The sequence below is a fragment of the Fringilla coelebs genome, assembly GCF_963513975.1.
Source record: "Fringilla coelebs genome assembly, chromosome: Z".
Classification (NCBI taxonomy): Eukaryota; Metazoa; Chordata; class Aves; order Passeriformes; family Fringillidae; genus Fringilla; species Fringilla coelebs.
Window position 1 is genome coordinate 45305486 of NC_140031.1, and position 21323 is coordinate 45326808.

Sequence of the window (21323 nt, forward strand, 5' to 3'; positions counted from 1 at the left end):
ATGCTGGAGTAGGTAGAGAAGGGGTTGCAGAAGGCAGGTCTAGGTTTATAACCCAAGGAGACATCAACCAGAAAATGAAGGTCCTAGAAGTACTGCTAGGAGGAGTTGTTAGGAACCAGTAAGCAATGCAAAAATAAGAGGTAGTTTTTACCTCTCCTTGTCACCACACTGACAACAGGGAACTTTCCTCAGTAGAGAGACTGGCATCAAATTTCCAGACAAGGGAGGAAAGAACAGAAAAGGGAGTTTTAAGAATTAAGCCTCAGGGAACAAGATCACTCTTGTAACACATCCAGACCCATCCACTCTTGGTGGAATTCAAGAGTACAAACTTGTTAGCAACTGTCTGAAATTCTTAGCCATACATATGTGTTACCTCCCTTTATAGTGGCTGCTTAGAAACTGCTAATTTGAATATTTGTTATTATCTTCAAACAATATACATATTGGGAAGTTATTCCCCTTTTTGGGGAAAGAACCTGATCCCTTTATTTCTCTTCTAGTATCAGTCTCTCTTGAAATAATGTCTCTTTTTACAAGGTGCATAGCCCAGGCCAGACAAATCTTTTTGTCTTGCTCTTAAAAAGAATTGAGAAACCTGAGTCATAATTGATGTGATCTTACGTGGTGTGACTGGGAAGTGCTGAAGGTGAGTGAGCTATTCATGCAGCCAAGGAGTCTTTGTTTTAACTCCAGCTCTTTATTTAGTATTGTCTGTTCTTACCTACAAAGATCAGATCAGCTATTCACATCTGCCAAGGAGCTCATGCCTCAAATATTGAAGAAGAATCTTGTTTTCCTACAGGTTGAAAATTTAAAATGAGGGCATCTTCTATTATATTTCCCTGTTGACTGTAAGTTATGAAGTTCTGTCTCCTAACAATCTGTGGCCAGAATAACAATTGAAATACTAATTTTTATGCAAATTGTTTAACTTGTCCCCACAATTTTTAATATTCACTATCTGCTCAGAAGGAGTTTGCATCTAAAAAGTAAAGCTTCTATGTTTTTATGATGTCTTATATTTTTACCATTAAAGGCTACCTCAAAATATTTCTGTAAAAATAATTTTTTAAAAGTGTTAAACCATATTATTTCCTGTCTTGCCTGTGTTATGGAATCTTACCCAGAAAAAAAATTAGCCATTTCTACTTATTATGCACCACCATAGCCTGCATTCCAGATCAGGGTAAGCTCAGTGGGAAGAAGTGACTGTACACTGTATGTGGAAAAAATAGAAACAGTGAAAACAAAAAGTTTACTGCAGTAGCTGGTCTGCAGTAACTTACAAATTACTAACAACTTATGTAAGTTTTACATGCCTATTCCATCTGCTATTCATTAAAAAAACACGTTACCATGGTAACTACCACATGCCATGGTATTTATGCTGCTTCTGATGTACAAAGCATAGTTTGTGTAGGAGTGTGTGTATGTATATGATGTGGCAGCTGTCGTCTCTGCCATTTTGTTGCTGCTCCAGAAAAAAAGTAAAGCAAGTAGTGGCTATGAATACTCATTTGAGTAACGATACTCACACCCATTTGACTAAGGGCCCACACAGAGCTCCACATGGTTATCATCTGACCAACCCACACATAGGGTGTTCTCACAAGAGGACAGAGCTGGGTAGGCTACCTTTAAATATAACATTGCTATCTGTCACTGAATTAAAAGTCTGAGAGGCAAAAAAGATACCCATATTTTTAGTGGCACACAGAAAACAAACGCTTTCAGTATGACCCTTTTCATGATTCTTTTAAAAATACAAATGGGAAACAGCCCAAAAGGCTCTGCCCTTTAGAGGAGTACAAAGTTACCATGTAATAGGAAAGGGGGCAATTCAAAGAACTTCCCAATATTCCTCTTTCTGCTCATGATTTTTAAAAATGTACTTGCTGAGGATGGACAAGCTGGTAGGAATAAAATAGACACAAAATTTTGTCCAGTACTTAATTGGTACTGAACCTCTCGAGTATTAATAGCATTATGACATTTTCATTCTATTTGTTGTGCATTTAAATTTGCAAAAACATTCTTCAGAAGGCTATTTGCATACCATTTTGCCTTTATTTATATAAATCAGCGTCTATTAAGAACTTCAAAGCCATAGTCTTATGAGATGTCTTGTTTGATACCTGCCTGAAGAAAGACAGTTTCACATTTGAGTTCTATACTCTCATATAACTCTGCAGCTTTCCAGCTTAAGCCAACTCCGTTGATTTTTATTGATTGTGTTTGTCACAAACAATCAGCAAATAGATATTTAAAGTTCATGAATATGATCTGAACTCAATGGTGACTTGTTCCAAAGGCAAAAATCCACCCAGAAAGACACTGAACTCTTGTTGATTTTGTTTTCTTGTGTAGAATAATGATAATAATAATAATAATAATAATAATAATAATAATAATAATAATAATAATAATAGGAGCGATTCTGAGTAAATTGTTTGCATACCCTCGCATACAGTATTTTAAATAGTTCACTACATAAGGAAAAATTCTGCTTTGTGGAATGGGTGTACTCACATGAAGTCAAACAGATGAAGCGCTACCTTTACTCAGTGCCATGAAATAACCTGTTTTCATTGAAATATACCTGCAAACTGACTAAAAACACAAGATGAAAGGAAGGGGCAGTCTCAATGACACTGGCGATTAGAGATTAGAGAAGGAGCCTGGCTGTATTTATTACCCTTCTTACACACTTCCTGCCAATGACAAATCAACAAACCATATCAGAGTTCTGTATTATAGGAAATGAACTGAAGCATCTTGAGCAGAGTTATTGCCTTCACACCTTCAGCTGACTTTCAGGTGTCTCAGATTCACCAATTTCAGAAGAAGTCTGTAGATCAGAAATCATGATATATAGCTGTGCAAAGATTACAAGGATACAAACAGATGATTTTTTTTTCCCAGTAGAATGTGCTTGCTCCTTACTGAAAATATCTCAAATATGTATATTGAACAGAATAAAAATCAAGAATCACTTATTCAATCAGACCTCAGTCTTCATAGATTTGCACATAGTGGAATCATTTATAGCTTTAATTGTAAGTGCCTATAAAATTCTCTTCCTCATCAGAATTTTCTTTTCGTATTTGGATAAAGAATTTCAGGTATTTGCACAGGTATGTGACCAAACTGTGGCCTGACAATACTCTATCATAAAACATCACACCCTGAAATCTTTTTCTCTTACAATTACATATCTTGTATGTATTTGTTTTTATAAAGTGAGGAATAAAAGAGCAAAACCTGGGAACTTCCAAAAACCATAGGAAGGAGCCAAAGGAGTTAATTAAAAAGCCCTCTCTTCCTACATTAGTGATATTTGGTGTGCATTATTGCAGCCTGAGCTCCTCTCATTTCACCATGCATTTGACCCCAAGAGGCTGTTCTAGCAGGCAGGGAATTAGTAGAAAGTCAACATGTCATACCCTGACCCTGAGGCAACAGCCAGAGCAGGTTATCATAGGAGTCATTATAGCTTTAAAAATGGAATCCTCAATTGGCCAGTTAAGCCTGTTTCAAGCTGTCAGAATGATGCAAAGCAGCAGCATCAGGTCAGAGAAGGCATTTTCAGGTCTTACAGAATGAACAGCAGTTCTTTGATAAAGAATTTTAAGACTTACCAGGCATGGGCCCAGTTGTGTGCTTTTTGCTCTTTGTTAGAGAAATATTAGCCTTAATAAATAAATCCAACCCATAAGGAGTAACCCAAAAAATCCCACCAGCCCAAGCAATAAACAACCAAACAAAAAAAATTGAGTCTTGGGCATTTTGTGTTTCCAGTTATTACCAGCCTTCATGCAGTTGCTATGTAAGCTTCACCCAGACCAAAGCATACCACTTTGCTTTCTACATCCTGTCTAGTGCAAGGTATTTTAGAAATCCAGGATGGAAAGGTTTCTTTCCTTAGAAAATAATTATTTTATTTGTAAAGCTAGATTAAACTTACAGCACCATATATGTCTAAATAATAGGAGAGGAGCTGGTAGAAACTACTATGTAATTCCAGGAGGCTGATGACATTAGCCACTGTTATTTAGCCAAGATTGCTTCACATTCCTAAATGGTTATCTTTTATCTAGCACTGCATTCCTTCTCTGTATATTCAGCTGTAATTACACTTTCAGTATGATACCTCAGGTAGTCATGACTGTTGTGCTACAAGGAGCAAGGGAAACATCTTCAGCTTTAAAAGCTATCACAGGTTTTTGCAGGTGTGTTTGAGACTAGCACAGCACAAATGAAGTTATCTAATATGAGAACTAGACAATATGCACTACACGCACAGAGGGGCAATTAGCACAAACAGGGGAATAATCTACAGTGCTGGAAAAATAAACAGAGCTTTTCCACATAGAATCTGAAATCCCAATTAGATACCAGAACACAGATGTTAATCTCGTTAAAAAAATGCAATTGGCAACTTTGGGTTATGATTAAATCCTGCAGGCACTGAACAAAATGCATACCTTTTCCCTCTACAACACATTTTCCTTTTTGCTCAGAAGAAAAAATTATTTTGCACCCTATTTCTATCTTTAGGTATTTCTATAAAGAAAATTTTCTTAATTATCAATTGTTCTCAAGATTATAGCATACAAGAACCTTATCTTTCTCTCTTAAAAGAGCAAAACTGAGATTAATGATTCTGACAATACAATCATGCAACTCAGGATTTCCCAGGAGTGCAGTGAGTTTTCCCGGTGTTATTCTCATGTATAGACCTCATTCCATTGTCCCTGGCTAACTGCAGACCATTTCAACAATGTATTCTTCAACAGAGTCCCTGGAACATGACCAACTCTTCAACATGTTTTTGAAGATGCTAAGCAATACTCAAAACTTCTCTGAAAGTGTTTCCTTGATGTATTCCACATCTAGAAAATGACCATAGAAATAATCAAAACATTTTAGATCAGCATGCATGTATCTTCATAAAATGGGTGTTGGGATTACACTGTAATGAAATCACACTACCTAAAATACTGGGTGTATACTTTGCTGTGCATAGAAAACATGACACCATATACCTCCTGTTGCAGAGTAATGAGATCTGACCTTATGGGATAATCCACATATGTAGATTTTAAGAACAACAAGAAACTGTTAGGAACTCCAAGGGTAAGGCAAAGTATTTGACATATAACACTAAGAGGAAATCTGATATCCTTTATTCCTGCCAACCACAGAGCACAAAGACCAAGATAAACAAAAGGATGCATGCAGCGCAGAATATTATTATTTTCTTTTTCTCTTTGGGTTTTTTGTGGAGGAGGAAGGCTATTGGTTTGGGGTTTTTTGTCTATTTGTTCTGGTTGGGTTTTTTTTATTTGGGGGTATTGTTTGTTGGCTTTGTGTTTGTTGATTTTTTTGTTGTTTGGTTTTTTTGTGATTTTTGTTTTTCAGTGTTTTTTTTTTTTTAATTTAATTGATATCAACTCTCCCTTCAATTTCTAGGAGTTCAGTTTTCATAGTGAAGTCCTATTTAGCCGCTATTTAGTGCTCTGGTCTCATATAATTGATGAGCATTACATTTGTTAGATTTAATGAGAATACAAGGATCTCTGGAATTCCAATCTTTAATGCAATGTTCAGGCATGTAAACACCTGAGAGAATTTCAATTTCACCTGAGAGAACTTCAACTTGGAAAACAAACTATTTAGCACTGCTAATAGGAGCATTTTTGTACTAAACAGGAGTTTTTGGGACAGGTGACATGTACTTCGTGAGCCTTTAATATCTAACAATTGAAATCTATCAGACAGCTCCATGAATTAATAACCTTGGCTCAATTCTGCTTGTATGGCATGCAGAATTAGGAGGCTTAGACAGGGAGTCAGTGCATCAGCCAGTGAAGATCTAAACCACAGACCTCAAAAGACACAGAAGGTGTTTTATGAGCAGTGCTGCCTGCTGGTGAAGGTTAGGTCCCAGTGAAGGTGGTGGTCCAAGTGTAAAGCTACTCTGTTAGACAACATCCTGCAAGGAGAAAAGGAAAGCATGTTTAGAAAACCCCCACATCCTATATGCTCTTTCTGCAATAGGTTCTTGGGACCTTGTGCAATCAAAGCCATAATTTTTGGAGATAGTAGGACTGGAAGCAAAAGTGCAGCATGACTCCCAGCATGCAGCAGGATGCACTTCTGGGAAAGACAAGGTGAAGAATTCAGTTCCTAACTTTCTTGAAGGACTATGGGCAAACCCTTCAAGACCCAGGAAAAACCTTACAGTGGAAGGGGGGATTCGAAGATTTCTGCACAGAGCACAGGACTCCATGCTTATCTACAGAATACGGCACTCCCTCAAAGATGATGGGATCTGCAGGTACAAAATTCTCTGGAGAACTTTGGGCTCTCTTCGCCATCCAGGGAGCAGTCAGGCTGAAGTACAGGAAGATGTTTTTTCTTGGCTTTTTGAATATGTATATTGGATAAGTATGGACCTTACTTATTTACCTCAAGGACTTGTGATACAAGGACTTTACAAGTGCAAGAATGAATAGATCTTCATCTCAAAGGCAGTTGATAAACACTGTCACTATAGTACACTGCAGGTACCAGACTGTTGGTTCAGTGCAGTCAACTGCCTTGGTCTACTCTCACTGTCGAGAAGGATCATTAGCTAGGACTGGAGTGTAACGTTTAAAATTCACATGTTCCTCAGGGTAGGTGATCAGAGACAGGGACAACACACACACCCTGAAGCCCCATGAGACAAACAGCATATTTTATTGCTGAGAGCCTTCTTATATAGGGAATTCAAAACTCCTAGGTCTAGACAGCTCACTGGTCTGATCCTCACACAGCCCAGCTCCTGACCAGTGAGATGTCTGCAGGCCAGGATGGAATGTGATAGTGAAGTTCCCTGTCTGTCAACCCAGAGCCCAATTTATGAAACCAGGCTGGGTTTCTCATTTATCAGTACAAGCCAGCTTGTACAGTAACTCTGGGGTTCCATATTCTCCTTCTCATCCTGATAGAATCATCCTAGAATCATGGAATAGTTTGTTTTGGGAGGGACCTTTTCAAGTTCAACTAGTCTAACTACCTGACAAGGGCAGGGACATCTTCCATTAGATCAAATTGCTCAGAGCCACATCCAGCTGGCCTTGAATGCTTTCCGGGATGGAGCATTCACACCTTCTCTGGTGTGTCTCTGTGCCAGAGCCTTCCTGCCCTCATTGTAAAAGATTTCTTCTTTATATCTAATCTAAATTGACACGCTTTAGTTGCAATCTTTTTCACATTATTCTATTGCAATAGGCCCTATTAAAATGTTTGTCTTTCATATAGGCCCCCTTTAGACCTCATGAACCCCATCCAGGTCCCCCTAAATGGTGTCCTGTTCTTCAGGCATGCCAACCATACCACTCAGCTTGGTGTCATCTGCAAATGTGGTGAGGGAACACACAATCCCCTTGTCCCTGTCATTGACAATGTCATTAAATTAGTTCAGGTTAGGCCTAGACAACAGATACAGGTCATGAAAGGATCTAGTGATGGGATGTTTGGCCTCCTGGTCCCAAAAGAGGGAGATGTGTTAGTGGAGAGTTGACTTTCAGATTAGGAAGGAAACTACAAAATAATCCCAACAGTTGTAGGAACCCATAGAGTTTCTGCCTGAAGCCTGTATTCTTAAAGTGTCTCAATCTTAATTGGATTAGACTGTTTTTCTGAGCTGCTGCCCCCTAATAAGTGCCTATGCTGTTTATCAGTAGCCAGCTGTAATATCCGTACAAGATGAGTAAGCAGTGGAAAATTAGGGTTTACAACTAACTTTATAATTATAATCCATTTATGTTTCCTGAGGATGCAAGGCTCTGAGTCATGAACTGAGTGACACAAATATGTGACCTTCTGAAAAGAGCTTACAGTCTTTTTTTACTTATTGCCTACTTTATAGAAAAAGAGGATTGTGACATCATTTTGATGCCTTGTGAAGGCTGACCTAGAACAGAGACTAGATGGAGTGAAAGAATAAAGTAGGTATTTATTAAAAGGCCTCAATGGATACACCTTGGGCAGTAAAAGAGCCCAGCCAAGGCTACACCCAAGATGAACCAAAATGGTCACATGTATCTCACTGGTCATATGTATCTCACTTTTAGAAGTTCTGGTCGATTAGCATATTGGAGTTAGTTGTCTAATTATAGCTTTAGATTATGAAGTCCCATCCTTCTTGTTTTTCTCTCTTCAGTCCACTGTTGTTTATGCTCTTGGGCCTGAAATTTGGATTTTTCATCCTTGGTTCCCAGCTAGAGAAGGAATTGTTTTTTCTACCAACTCTGTGAAGAGAACTTACTATCCCCTAATATGAGGCTCAGAATTATACTAAAGCAGTACAGAATCTGAAAAATATAAAAGCTAAAACCTGAGGCATCAATTTAGGTTGTAAAAGATCTCAAGATCATCAAGTTCAACCACTAGTCAAACACTGCTAAGCCCACCACTAAACCATGTCCCCAGGTACCCCATCCACATGTCTTTCAAACACCTCCAGGGGATGGTGACTCCACCACTGACCTGAGCAGCCTATTCCAGGGCTTGATAAAAGTTTTGGCAAAGACTTTTTTCCCTTATATCCCATCTAAAGTGATCCTGGCACAACTTGAGGCCATTTCTGCTAGCAATAGAATTACAGAACCATAGAATGGCTTGGATTGGAAGGGACCTTAAAGATCGTATAGTTCCAACAACTCTACTGTAGGCAGGGATATCTTCCACTATGTCCTGGATTGCCAAGCAAATTGTATTCTATTTGCCATCTGTATGGCAGTTGTTTTCTGTTAAGTGGGCAGTTTTCTTATCTCTTCCACACTCACTCCTCCCTCCAGGGGACATCTGCTGATAACAGGCTACTGAATGGCACTGCATGACTGATAAGAACTGTAGCATCCCATTGTGAGATGCTCTGCCCAGAGGGAAGAGCCAAGCATTGCTACCCAGATATAATCTTGAGATTCTGGATCACCAGTACGACTTCTCCACTGGATTTCCCAGAGGAGCAGCTGCCTCTTCCACTGGATATTCAGAGGAAGACTACACCCTTTCTACCAGATCCCTGCTCCAACAGAACCACACCTGACACTCCAGGAGGGCTGCAGCCACAATTCCAATTGGACTGCTGCCAGCACCCTGACCAACAGGGTGTCAGGTTGTGCTCTGCCTCTGTCAGTGTTACTTTAGTTTACTGTATTGTTTATTTTATCTTTTTATTTTCTTCCCTGATAAAGAACTGTTGTTCCTACTCCCATATTTTTGCCCAAGAGTCCCTTGATTTCAAATTTATAACAATTCGGAAGGAGGAGGTTTACATTTTCCATTTCAGAAGAGGCTCCTGCCTTCCTTAGCAGACACCTGTCTTTCAAAACCAAGACACACTAGGATGGGCCCAATCCAGACTGGCCTTTAACAATTCCAGGGATCAGACAATCCTATGGGATGTCCTATTGTTTTTTACATAGGAGAATATATTGACCCCCCACCTGCCTATAACCTTCTATCAGGTAGTTGTAGACATTAATAAGATCTAGTTCTCTAATTAATAAGACATTATTAAGACTAGTTCTCTAATTTTTTCATCAGTTCTGTTGCCCTTCTCTGGACTTGATCCAGCAGCTCAATGGCTTTCTTGTAATTGGGTCTCTCCAAATATAAAATGTTTGACAATTTGCATTTGTGGTATTTGACCTCCTATTCTTTTTTATTAACTCACATCTCTCCCATCTTCCTTGTCATTGTATTGCTGGACTCTTGATGCTATTTGATGTTTAAGTTTAGCCCTGCATTTTATCGAGACTATTCAGATTCAGGAACAAATAAAGTAATTATCATCAAGGAAGCATGTTACACTGTGAACAAGCAAGCCCTTGTTTCCAGAAGTTAAACCTTCAGGAGAATGATATGCCTCTCTACCAATGATGATGCATATATGCTGTGAAGGTCAGGATTCTGCTGCACAGAGGAAAGCAAAAGTGGAGTACAAAAAGGTATCCTTAGTCCTTGACCCGTGAAATGAGCACATCAACACAAAATTATGAAACACAGGTGTTTCTTTTCAGTGTGGTGCATTGCTGAAAGGTAGAATTACAGTAGTCCTCAGACCTTTGCTCCCACCTGTGCAATGATCTGGATTTTATAATCAAGGGAGGTTTATAGACATTGTAGGAATAATGGTGTTTTTTGAGATCTCCTGGAGCTTTTCCCTTATAGTGACATCCTTGCTTGCATAACTAGCAAAAACGGATTGAAGAAGCATGATGGGAACCTATTTTCTTGTTAGCTCTTTCTTTGCTTTTCTTTTGCGAAAATATATTCAGAAGAATGATAGGAGCATCATATTAAAAGATCATAACTGAGATATTCTCTTTTTTTCACAGTTCCTGGAATGGAATCAACAGCATTGGCAGGCTGCACTAGCTTAAAACTGTGCAATTGTTTGACAGGTAAATGTTTTATTGAGAAGGTTTTTTTTTTATTTCTGCATCATTTACATAAAGGGGGGAAGGGAGAAGGAAATGAGATGAAAGAAAGAGGCATTTATACCCTACGCACAAAATCACAACCCCAAGGTGGTTTTGTGGGGGAATACCACTTTTCATACACCATTCATTTGAATTTACAAGTTAACAAAACGTAAATAAAAATTGTGGGTTAATTATTAATAGAATTACAGGTCTATTCTTGTTTTCAATAGGTCAGATGGAAAGAAACCAAAGAGTAATAAAAGGCAGTAAAAGGAATGATAACCATAAAGTGGAACGACAACAGAAACAATTCCACTACATAACTGTAAGAAATTACAATAGAAAATGTATAATATGGAATAGCAAAGGAGACAGGATAATGATTTACTGAAACTTCTTTCTCTTACACTTTGTTGTAACAGTGTGATATTTGGCCAAAAAAAAAGTGTATGCCCTTTGCAATGAACCCCTTACTCGCACATCCCAGAATCTGCCTTCAGTAAAAGAACTTCCATTCATATACACACAATAAAGGTATGGCTTTAGTTCAGCCACATATTGGTAGTAAAATTAGATAAGTTTAGGAAACATGGAAAAGGGGGCCCATAAGAAGGAGAGAACAGTCCCTTCCTGAATCTGAATGACAGCCAGTCTCAAGTACCCTGTGTTTTTAGGCACCTGTAAAGTCTAACAGCTACATCTAGTTCTTCCCGGTGTCCTTGTCCCCTGATGATACATTATTTAAGAGTAGTTTATGTGACATTAGGCAATTACATAACTAAAGCTTGTACCATAAAGGTAATGCTCAAAATGAGATCAGAGGTTTTGGGTTTTAGCATTTTCTTGCCTTTTATGTGCTTGAAAGCAAACATTTGACATTATTCCAAAGACATTAAATTTTAGATATTTTCAGATAGCAAGCAGCAATATTTTTTTAAGTACTTCCCTGTCTTGGGAATATAAATTCCCAAGTCTTTCCATTGAATATAAATGCTAATATAAATTTAATGCTTAATGAAATTCAGTTCTTTTTTTTTTCTCCAAAGCAAGAAGTATCTTCACTCAGCAAACACTTCAGTTCTTAAGGGAAGCATGGTAATTTTAAAAGGGCAGGGAAATAGAGGTAAGGAATTATGGAATTACTTGAAGTGGAACAGGAAGGAGTAAGAACCTATATAGGTAGAATGTTCAGTGAAAATGATAAACTGTTGCACAGTTATTTTGCATATTATCCTACATTTTGCTTCTCTCCCCCTGTTTCTCCTAAATTCTGGTCATGTCAATATCTTGTACTAGACACTTGGACACATTATAAGTAATCTTTGTTTGTTACTCCATACAAGTCAAACTGATGGTAAAAACTAAAAGATGAAAGGTAAAAAAATTCTGTCCCATATCATCCATCCTACATGGACTAATTGTCCAAATAAACTGGTTTTTTTTCACAGTTACTCTGAAAAGACAGATTCTGTGAAAAGTGAAAATGAAAATTACATTAGGAAAAAAAATTTAAAAGTTGTATAATTGTCAATTTTGTACCATGTTCAGTAAAGGAATGTCTATTTTGTTCACTTGTTTAGTTCTTAAAAATATCATTTCTGTTTGCTATAAAGTCCATACATAGGTAATTCTGGGAGCAATTACTGTATGTCATGATTTTAGAGATGTATTTCTGTGTATCTGTATGCACAAGACACTGCACAGTTTTAAACATTATTTCACTGGATCCTGTATATTCCTGGTTGCTATTACACTAGAAATATCAGTGCCCCATGCCATTACTAAGATATTTATTTTGACAAATAAGAATGCCCGTGAATTATGAAAGCTGGTATTCTCCCAGTTAGAAATGCTTTGAGGTTAGATTGCCATGAGGTAAAAAACATAGCTAAGAAATTCCCTTGTCTCTCCTCTTGTAAAGAATGGTTTGATGTACGAATGACTTGAAGGAAGAGTGCCTCTAGTACGGGGGTCCCTGTGGTTTCGTTCTGAGAGCCTTGGTTTTGGTCAAGGCTTGCAGCTGCTGTTTGAGGGATTTTCCCAGATCTGAGTGTATCAGGTGTTGGTTGATGCTTTGAGCACAGAGGCCTGTCATCACACTGACAGAGTGTTACAGGGGGAAGTTACAAGAAGCAGCAAGGCAGAAACAAGAAAGAAAACTCATGCAGATATCAACGAACATTTCAAGCAGAAGTTGTTAAAAAGGCTTAGAGCTCCTTGAATAAGAGAAAAGCTTTTTGGTCCCAATCTTGTGGTATATTACTATGCCACCTACTATACAAAGCTCCAACTAGGAAAAAAAAAAAAAAAAAAAGGAGAAAAAAAAAATTAAAAGCAATAGAAAGGATTTTAGAACTAAGCTGCTGTCATCCTATACACTACACCATTAACTCAGGGGTGGCTCTTCTGAGGGGGTTCTTAGTGCTGCATGAGTATTCCAGTCTGAAAAATGAGAAAATGTAATCCTTGTAGAATAAATTAATCTTCACCCCATTCTGTGTGACACTGTCAGCAGTTAATTTAAGAGCAGAGCTTCACAAATGAAAGATTAATGCAGGGAAAGTTCCTCTGAAATCTTGGTTTATGCAATGAACCTTGTCTAAAATCAACAGTCCAGGCAGAATGGTGTGGGCCATAAAATAAACCAGGCAACAACTCGAGCAAGTAGGCAAAATTGCACATGCTCACAACCAAGTCTCAAAATAATTTTCAGACTTCTTGTTCCATAAATACTTAGATTTCAATAAATGATAATCTGCCCAAACCACTAATATTTTTACTTCCTGTATGGTGCACTGTACCTCCTCCACACCTTTACACACCCATGTGAACGCTTAAGTCAGAGATGAGTCTGAAAAAAAGTAGTTAAAAAACAGCAGCCACACAGCAATACAACCCCAAAAACTGGATATAGAAATTAATAACTTCCCAAGTTTAAGCTTCAACAACTGAGCTAGTACAATGACATCCACAATTTATAAAGGCAGGTTTTAGAGATTGAGTCCTTCGCCTTGGGTGTATCAGGCGCAATAGATACAGCAGACATGAACGAAAATGACAAAAACTCAGCATACTTATTTCATAAACTTAAAGTCATTGTATGATTAAAAACGTCTTCCCACTTTCTGAACATACCATTATCTTTTCTACATTATAATGTATGGTTTAAAATGAAGTTTTGAGTTTTGTCACCAAAATCAGCTCCTGGTGATATCCTAGTTGGTTTCTAAAAAAAGGATAAAAGCTTTATTTATGGCCTCCTATCCTTTAAAGCAGTTGCTTCACCCACTGGATCTTTCCAAGTCACTCAGCAGGAAGTAATGTGGAGCAACATGAGTATATTTAAAGTTCCCCATGCCACTGCATTGCTGCAAGTACACCTCAGCAAGTCTGCAGGTTTTTTTTTTTTTTTCCTTCTCTGGAAAACTAGAGAATGTTATACAACTTGTCCTGAAAATAACAACTGATATTCAACAGCAAAGCAATAAAGTAGAAAGTATGTCAGGTCAGATTTAGTGAAGATGCAATTAGCAGAAGGCTGCAAAGAGGTGGGGATGGTGACTGGAAATCACTTTTCTGGTCCTATGATATCTGGCAAAAAAGCCATGGAGAGAATTTCCACACTGGCTTCAGATACTTGCCATGATTGACTTTCAAAGACTGATATTTTCTCTAGTGATTCAGACAGCCTCAGTTTTTTGGGTATAAATTTTCAGGATTCTGCTTGATGAGTACTACGAATTATGCATAGAGCAAAAAGTTCATATCCGTTATAATTTCACCTCTTAAAAAGACAGAGGCTACTGCAAAATTAGTTTTAACAAATGCATAAGAGTGATGAGCTTTTGTATTTGTCTTTCAGCATAAGACAAATATATGTTTTGTCTCACCATAATTAGCATGTATTTTTATACTCACAAACTTCTCATTCCCTTTAAAAAAAAAAAGGTTTATCTGCCTGATGAACAGTCAATATTTTCCTTGCACTCAAGCTTTCATCTATTGAGAACAGCAAAACATAGTTTTCAGATATTGCTGATGATGCAAAATGTGGAAGCAACTAGAATAAAACCCATGAACAGAGAATTTGTGACATTGATTGTCATGTCATTTCTATTAAATAAGGTGGGAAGGACAGCTGTGAGAAAATAGGATGATGTTATTATTTTTTATGAGAACATGGCACTCAAAAGATTTTCAGAAACTGGAGAGTTTTATGCTTAGTTTGTTTCAATACAATCCATTAAGTGCCCAGGAACAGCTATCACCTGGTAATTAATTGGTGTCTCAAGTGAGATGCATGGATGTTGTCAGTTGAATTCAAATCAAATGTTACTTATGATACAGAATCATTGTGGATGTTGACAAATGATAATTGCTTCTCCTTTGCAAAGGGGTATCAAAAATATAAGCCAGGTTTTAACTTGAACAGATAATGAAGAAATGCTGCTGCATTATTTTGATTCAGTCACAGAGCAGAACTACTGTTCTGCATTTTGGGAGTGTCCAATATGTACTGAAAACTCATAAAATAGACATATACTAATTATAAGCTGTTTTCTACCTCTTGTTGCAGTAACTAAGCTGTTGATAATGGTGCCAAGAGGGAAATTAGAACTTCTCAACAAAATCAAGTGTCATTACTTGAAAAGGTGTTCTTTCATATATGCTTTATAGTTTTAATAAGAAAATATGGCTGCTGTATCCATAACTAGATTTGATAGGCATATGTCATTAACAAAACTATACTCTGTAACTTTCTTATGTGAAAACAAAGGAAAATAAACTGTGAGAAGAAGGAAAAAAGGACGCTTTAAGTCTGAGAATATAATTTAATAATGTCCAGACATGATTCATGGTGTTTAAAATAATTAGTATCCTTGATCCAAGTAAGACAAAAAGCTGAGTTTATTCAGGTGTTGTACAAATAAAAACCTTCTAGCTGTATTTAGGGAAGTCGAATATGGAGAAAACTCTTAGCTTATATCAGCAAGATGAAAGTATGGTGCTGTTAGACAAAGATCTACATGGTACATCAAAAGACTGCAATGGACACTTAAGTATTCCATTTTAGTCATTTATTATATATTTCCAGGAAACTACTGCATTTTTTCCTCACTGAAGGGCAAAAACAAAGGATCACACAGCATTCCCTCTCTTTCTTGTAGAGAACTTTAAAAAAAATCTACAGAATCAACTCTATTGGCCATTGATGATATAATGTCAATATCAAAATGCTGTATTTGGAAAAGCAGCCTGTCAGAGAGAGAGTCCATGAATATGACAAAGAAAGCAGGTGCTAGACAAGATACAAAAACATCTTTCCCCCATCAAAATAAGTGAACATGGCATGAACAACTGGACAAACATATCTAGGGATGTGCAGCTCCCTGCAGTCCTGTGTGGCTGCTGTTCAAGGTTTGGAAAAGAGTTTGTCAGCCATAGCTCATTGCATTTGCAAGCTGAAGCTCTGCACATGAAGGGAAGTGAAGTAAGTTTATGAACAATCTAGCAGCCATCCCCAATTCACGATTCCAAAACAGTCTTGGAGGTTTCCCATCATTGCAGTGTGAAGGGTGATGGTATAACTACAGGCCACATTTTTCCTCTTTCAAAACAAGGGGAGGAACATAAGTAAGAAAAAGTACTTCTCGCTGATCCCCTAGACTTCTCTTCCACATGTGGTGCATGAATTCCGTTTGCTGCAAGACATGAAAAAACAGAAAATTCAATCTTAATATTTAAATCAACAGCCAAGTAATATAAAATGTATTATGAAGTAGCCTGTAGCAGATCTTCTCTGAGATGCTTAGCTTCCAAAGTTCATCATCTAACTATAGAAAATCTGGTGAAAAGCAAGTCAAGATTAATCAGTCTCATTTAACAGAATTATAAATATTTCCTACAATCATATCAGGATAGCAGTTGGCCGTATTGCAAAAAAGAATCTTGTAAATGGAAAGTTATAAATAAATATATAAGCCTTTTGGTTGGTTTGTTTCTTACTTAGAAAAAGAGCATGTTTTTTTAATCAGGGTAAAGAAAGTTCAGTGGTGATTTTAGGCACTGAATTGAAAGAGTAAAGATAGAAGCAGACAAGGAAAAAAAAAACAAAACAAAAGAACCACCAAATGAAAAAACTAAGCCAAACCAAACAAAAAACAAACAAACAAAACCAAAAAAACCCCAACCAAACAACAACAACAAAAACCCCCACTCCTGATTATCTATTTGACTGTGAGAATCAATTTAATGAATGCTGGAGATTTTAACTGATTATTGTCAATGATTACACTGTTTAGGGCCTGATAGAAAATTCTGTGAGTAAGGGAAGCACGGTCATCTCTGTGTTGTGGGTGGGGAACTGGTGCAAAGGCCATCTTTAACGGGCCCTGGCAAAATCCCAGCTTCCTGACTACAACAATACAAACTCAAAAAACTTTCTATTGTCCCCCCCAGTTTTCTGGAAACAGAGGGACAGAGCCTCAAGGGGAACTGCAATGGAACTGAGTTTAGGGTATTTTTCACAAGATTCTCTGGCATATCATGATTCCACTTTTCAAGTAAAAATTGTTTTGCCCAAAAAGACATAGCCAGAGAGACCTGACACCAACTGTACAGTCCCATGAAAATGTTAGCATATGAACCTGTCAAAGGTTTGTGTACCTCTGCATGGCACTGTAGATTTATTCTGTGTCTTCAGACCCCAATTTGTTACTTTTTTTCCCCCAACAGTGCTTAATCTCCACATCTGTCAGGAACAAAGAATAAAAGAAATGGTAGCAGCTGCTTATTTTCTACAGGAATGCTATCCTTCTCCTTGGTTTCCAAGCCTTAAATTACTTTCCCATTTTGTGTTTTTGCTTTCACAGGCAAACTGCTTGTGTCTTATATTCAAAGTTCTTTGAAAAATGATTTTTTATGTTTTAATTAGAAATTCATCAAGAATATTTTTCTCTGAAGTTGAAAAGTGAGTTTCAGGCAGTGATTAGATCCATTTCCCTAAAAATCTCCGCAGTTTTTACAATCAATCAAAAAACCCCAAGCACTGACAATCTAAAATATGAAGAAATATGGTTCCTTTAGCTGCCAGCAATTGTACCAAAATGACAACACAAAGGAGAAAAAAAATTCTCAGATGAATTCGAGTTGTATTCTCAGAATCCCAAACCTCTATGTATTCTCAAAAGAAAACAGTGAGTTCTTATCTTCTCTATTAAATTTCTGTGGAAGTCACAGGAGGGGCAAGACCTCATTTCTAATCAATTTTCCAAGCTCAAAATGCAGATCTACCTTGATGCTGAAACAGATCTGCTTCCAAATGGGAAGGTTCTAAACAGAAATCCAGAGCTGCAACTCTGAGAGCCAGCATTAAACAGTCCTTGCAGCACCAGGCTGAACCACAGGGTCAGAAGGTTTTAATTATCAGCCTTCAAAATTATCCATATCAAGAAAGCCAGTTTAGAAATCAGGAAAAATTATCCTCATTTTTATAGGAAAAAAAAAAGTGAATATACTACATTCTTAATATGTCTTTAATTTTTCTGTTCTAGGTCCTTTTTTTTTAACTGCAATTCTACATAAAAGGGAGCTGGTTTAAATACTAACAAAGGAAAAAATACTATTCTTACCCTCACAATTCTCTATCTTAGTATTTTATTACAAGAGAGGTTCTTAATTTGGCTGTACAATGTCGTGTCAACTTAAAATGTATCTCATGTTTTTACTTTCCCAGATGATAGTCATCAGAACTGCATCACTTGATTGTGATGGATTCAGGCTAAAGAAGGGCACATCAGGACCGTGAAAACAAGATCTCTTGAAACATATGCTCTTATTCAACTTAGACATCCTTTCTCTGTTCAGGCCAGTTATCCAAAGATAAAGTACAAAAGAGAAGAAAGAGTACAAAAGAGAAGAAAGCTTTGCCCAAGAGATGAGGAAGGTAAGACCCTTGAAACAACTCCTTATATTTTTGGTTTGTTTGTTTGTGTTTGTGTGTGTCTGTGTGTGTGCATGTATCTCTTATCTAAATCTATAGATATAGATTATATAGATATAGATGATATAGATTACATGGATATTATATAGATATAGGTAGATAGATACAGATAAAGATCTCTATCAGAGGAACTAGAAAGTACCACTACCCCATTTTCCAGTTAAATTCTCAAAACTCTGCATCTCAAGTAGCAAATTAAAAATGCATTCTGGCTACAGCTAATAAGACTTTGCCCTTGCAGAAGGGTTACTTTTGGGGATAATAGCCTTAAATGTTGCAGGTACTATTGCTCTTCAGAGAGAGAGCAATAGTTTGCAATTCTGCCATGCTCTGGAATCACTTAAAATAACTGCCAGGAGCCTTGAAAAGGCTCTGCTGGCAGTAGAATATCTGCATATGAAACTGAAAAACTATTTTGAAAACTGGGAAAGGAACTGTGGCCCAATTGGATCAATAATTTGGAGCACAGGACTGAACCATTGTGACCACACAACAGAAATAATTGCAATCCCTGCTAAAATAAGTAACATATCTCAACACAGCTGAGATCAGGCTAATGATTCACTTTGTTTTAAATGTGGATTATTGAAAGCAGGAATCAGAAAGTTCAAGGATGAAATTAGCCACAAAACAAATTAATCTATTTTAAAGTTTTGGAAGAAAAAAAAAATCCAGCTAGTACAGTACTGAGAAAAAGAAAATCAACAGAATACAACTCCAAGCTTCCAAGCTCAAAGTTAATCTGATGATATATCTGAATACTGATAACCTGGGCACAGTTCCATTTCCAGAGAGAGATATGCCTGCTATGATTATCTCTCTGGTAGCTGTCAAACAAAGAGATGTCATTCTGTCTACAGTTAAACAACAACAGATGGAACATACCCTCAGCCAAGGTAAGTACCATCACTCCAACATTTTCAAATGGATCCTCACCATGGTTTGCACCAGTTGAAGAGCTCTATTCCAGATCTCTATTCTGAGGCAAGGGTTAATTTCATCTGTAATGTAAGCTGAGATCACCACTGAAGAGCTACAGAAGAAACTGTGGCTTTATGGCACAGCCTTATCACTGTGATGTCATTATGGCAGAGGACACTTAGTATGCAAAGCCTCTCCTTTTCCTAAGTTCATGAGCTGCAAGTCTCCTGCAAAAGTACCAAGGTTTGGGAATAGAAGGTGTCCCATTTTACCTGATTGTGCACATTGCTTCTGGCCAATTGACTGAATGGCTTTTACAGCCTCCACTGAAAGAGGAATTTTTAGACAGCAGCTCTTCAGTTGTAAGTGTATTGCTTAAAAATGGTTAGATGATCCAAGCACCTTGCAAATACATGTCTTCCTCCACTGAGTATAAAACAATGTGCACTGAGTCTGATATCCGTTCTGCAGTTGTTTACATAGCGGTGAGAAGCTTTAGATGTTGTGCCCAAGCCTTTTTTAGATGTAACAATAAGAATTAATGGATAGAGCAATCAGGTCACAATTTTCCCAAATCACACATTTAGTGCTTTCTGTAATATTATAGATAAATTATGGATAAAAAATTATGACAAATAAGGTTTCTAATAATTTGAGGGTATATATCATCAAATCAAAATAGATGATGCCCCAAGAGTAGAGCAAAATATTGTATACACATTTTCATATTAAAGAATCTCTTAGAAAAGAAAGAGGAAGAGAAAGAATGTTTTGCATTTACTAACCTTCATTCCAAAATTCCCATAAGATTAATGACTTTTGTTATCTTGATGCAAGATCATAGAGTTTTGGCTAGAGTACAAATTGTAAGGAATATATTTTTTGTTCTGCCACATGAATTAATCTTGAAATCACCTAATCCAGTGATATTCAAAATTAAATGTATGTCAGTTTGAGCATACATTTGCCAAGTTGTTCAGAAATACTGTTGATTAAGATATGTGGATTGAAATTGTGATTCAGGGGCACTACAAATGGAAAAAGTCTATTAGATTAACTGCTCCTGCCAGTAGAGCATTGTTCCTCCAAGACTGCTTTCTGGTCTTTTGTCCAGTCTAATTTCAAAGTCTGTCAGCATCTATAAGTTATGCCATTATGAGCAAGCATGTTATTAAAGTGTGTGATATGTTTTTGATCTATAATTTTTATCCAAAAAGCCCTCTTTATCACTCAATATGAAGGAAAAAAAAAAAGAAAGAAAAAAGGTTATTTCTTTAGTTTATTCTATTTCTGGAAAAGACCACCCAAAATCCTACTTGACAAGGGACCAACATCAAATGGTATTAATAGTCTGAAGCAACCCCAGTGGCTAAGCAAGATGGACAAATATGCCACATAAGCTTATTATAAATATGCATCTCAGCAAACTGGAGTTCAAGGCCACCTGAAAACTGCAGTCAGAAAGCTTTATAAGCACACAGATGTTGAAACTCCCCCTGGTCCCATACTGCTGTGGGTACCTCACCATCAGTTCAGTGTTCATGCATTCTCTGAATACAAATAGCAATAACTACAACATAAATGTAACTAAAGGAACACACCACATGATAGAAGAATGGTATTATCAGGGAGAACTGGGAGTTAAGAAAATAATGGTGGTCAGAAAGGAGAGCCTTTGAAATATCTGTTCAGACAAGCTTGTTATTTTGAGATCACTTCTAAGGCTCAAGCAGTAAATAGACACTTTGCCATACACTGGAATTAGATTGATTTCTATCTTTGCCATATTAGACCAAGAAATGCTTTAAAGAAAAGAGAATGGGCTTTTTCTTTTTTGTTTTTATGGTCTAAGCTAAATTCAGCCCTTTCAATTTCAATGGACAATCCTTCCTTTTTACATGGTCCCTGCTACTCTG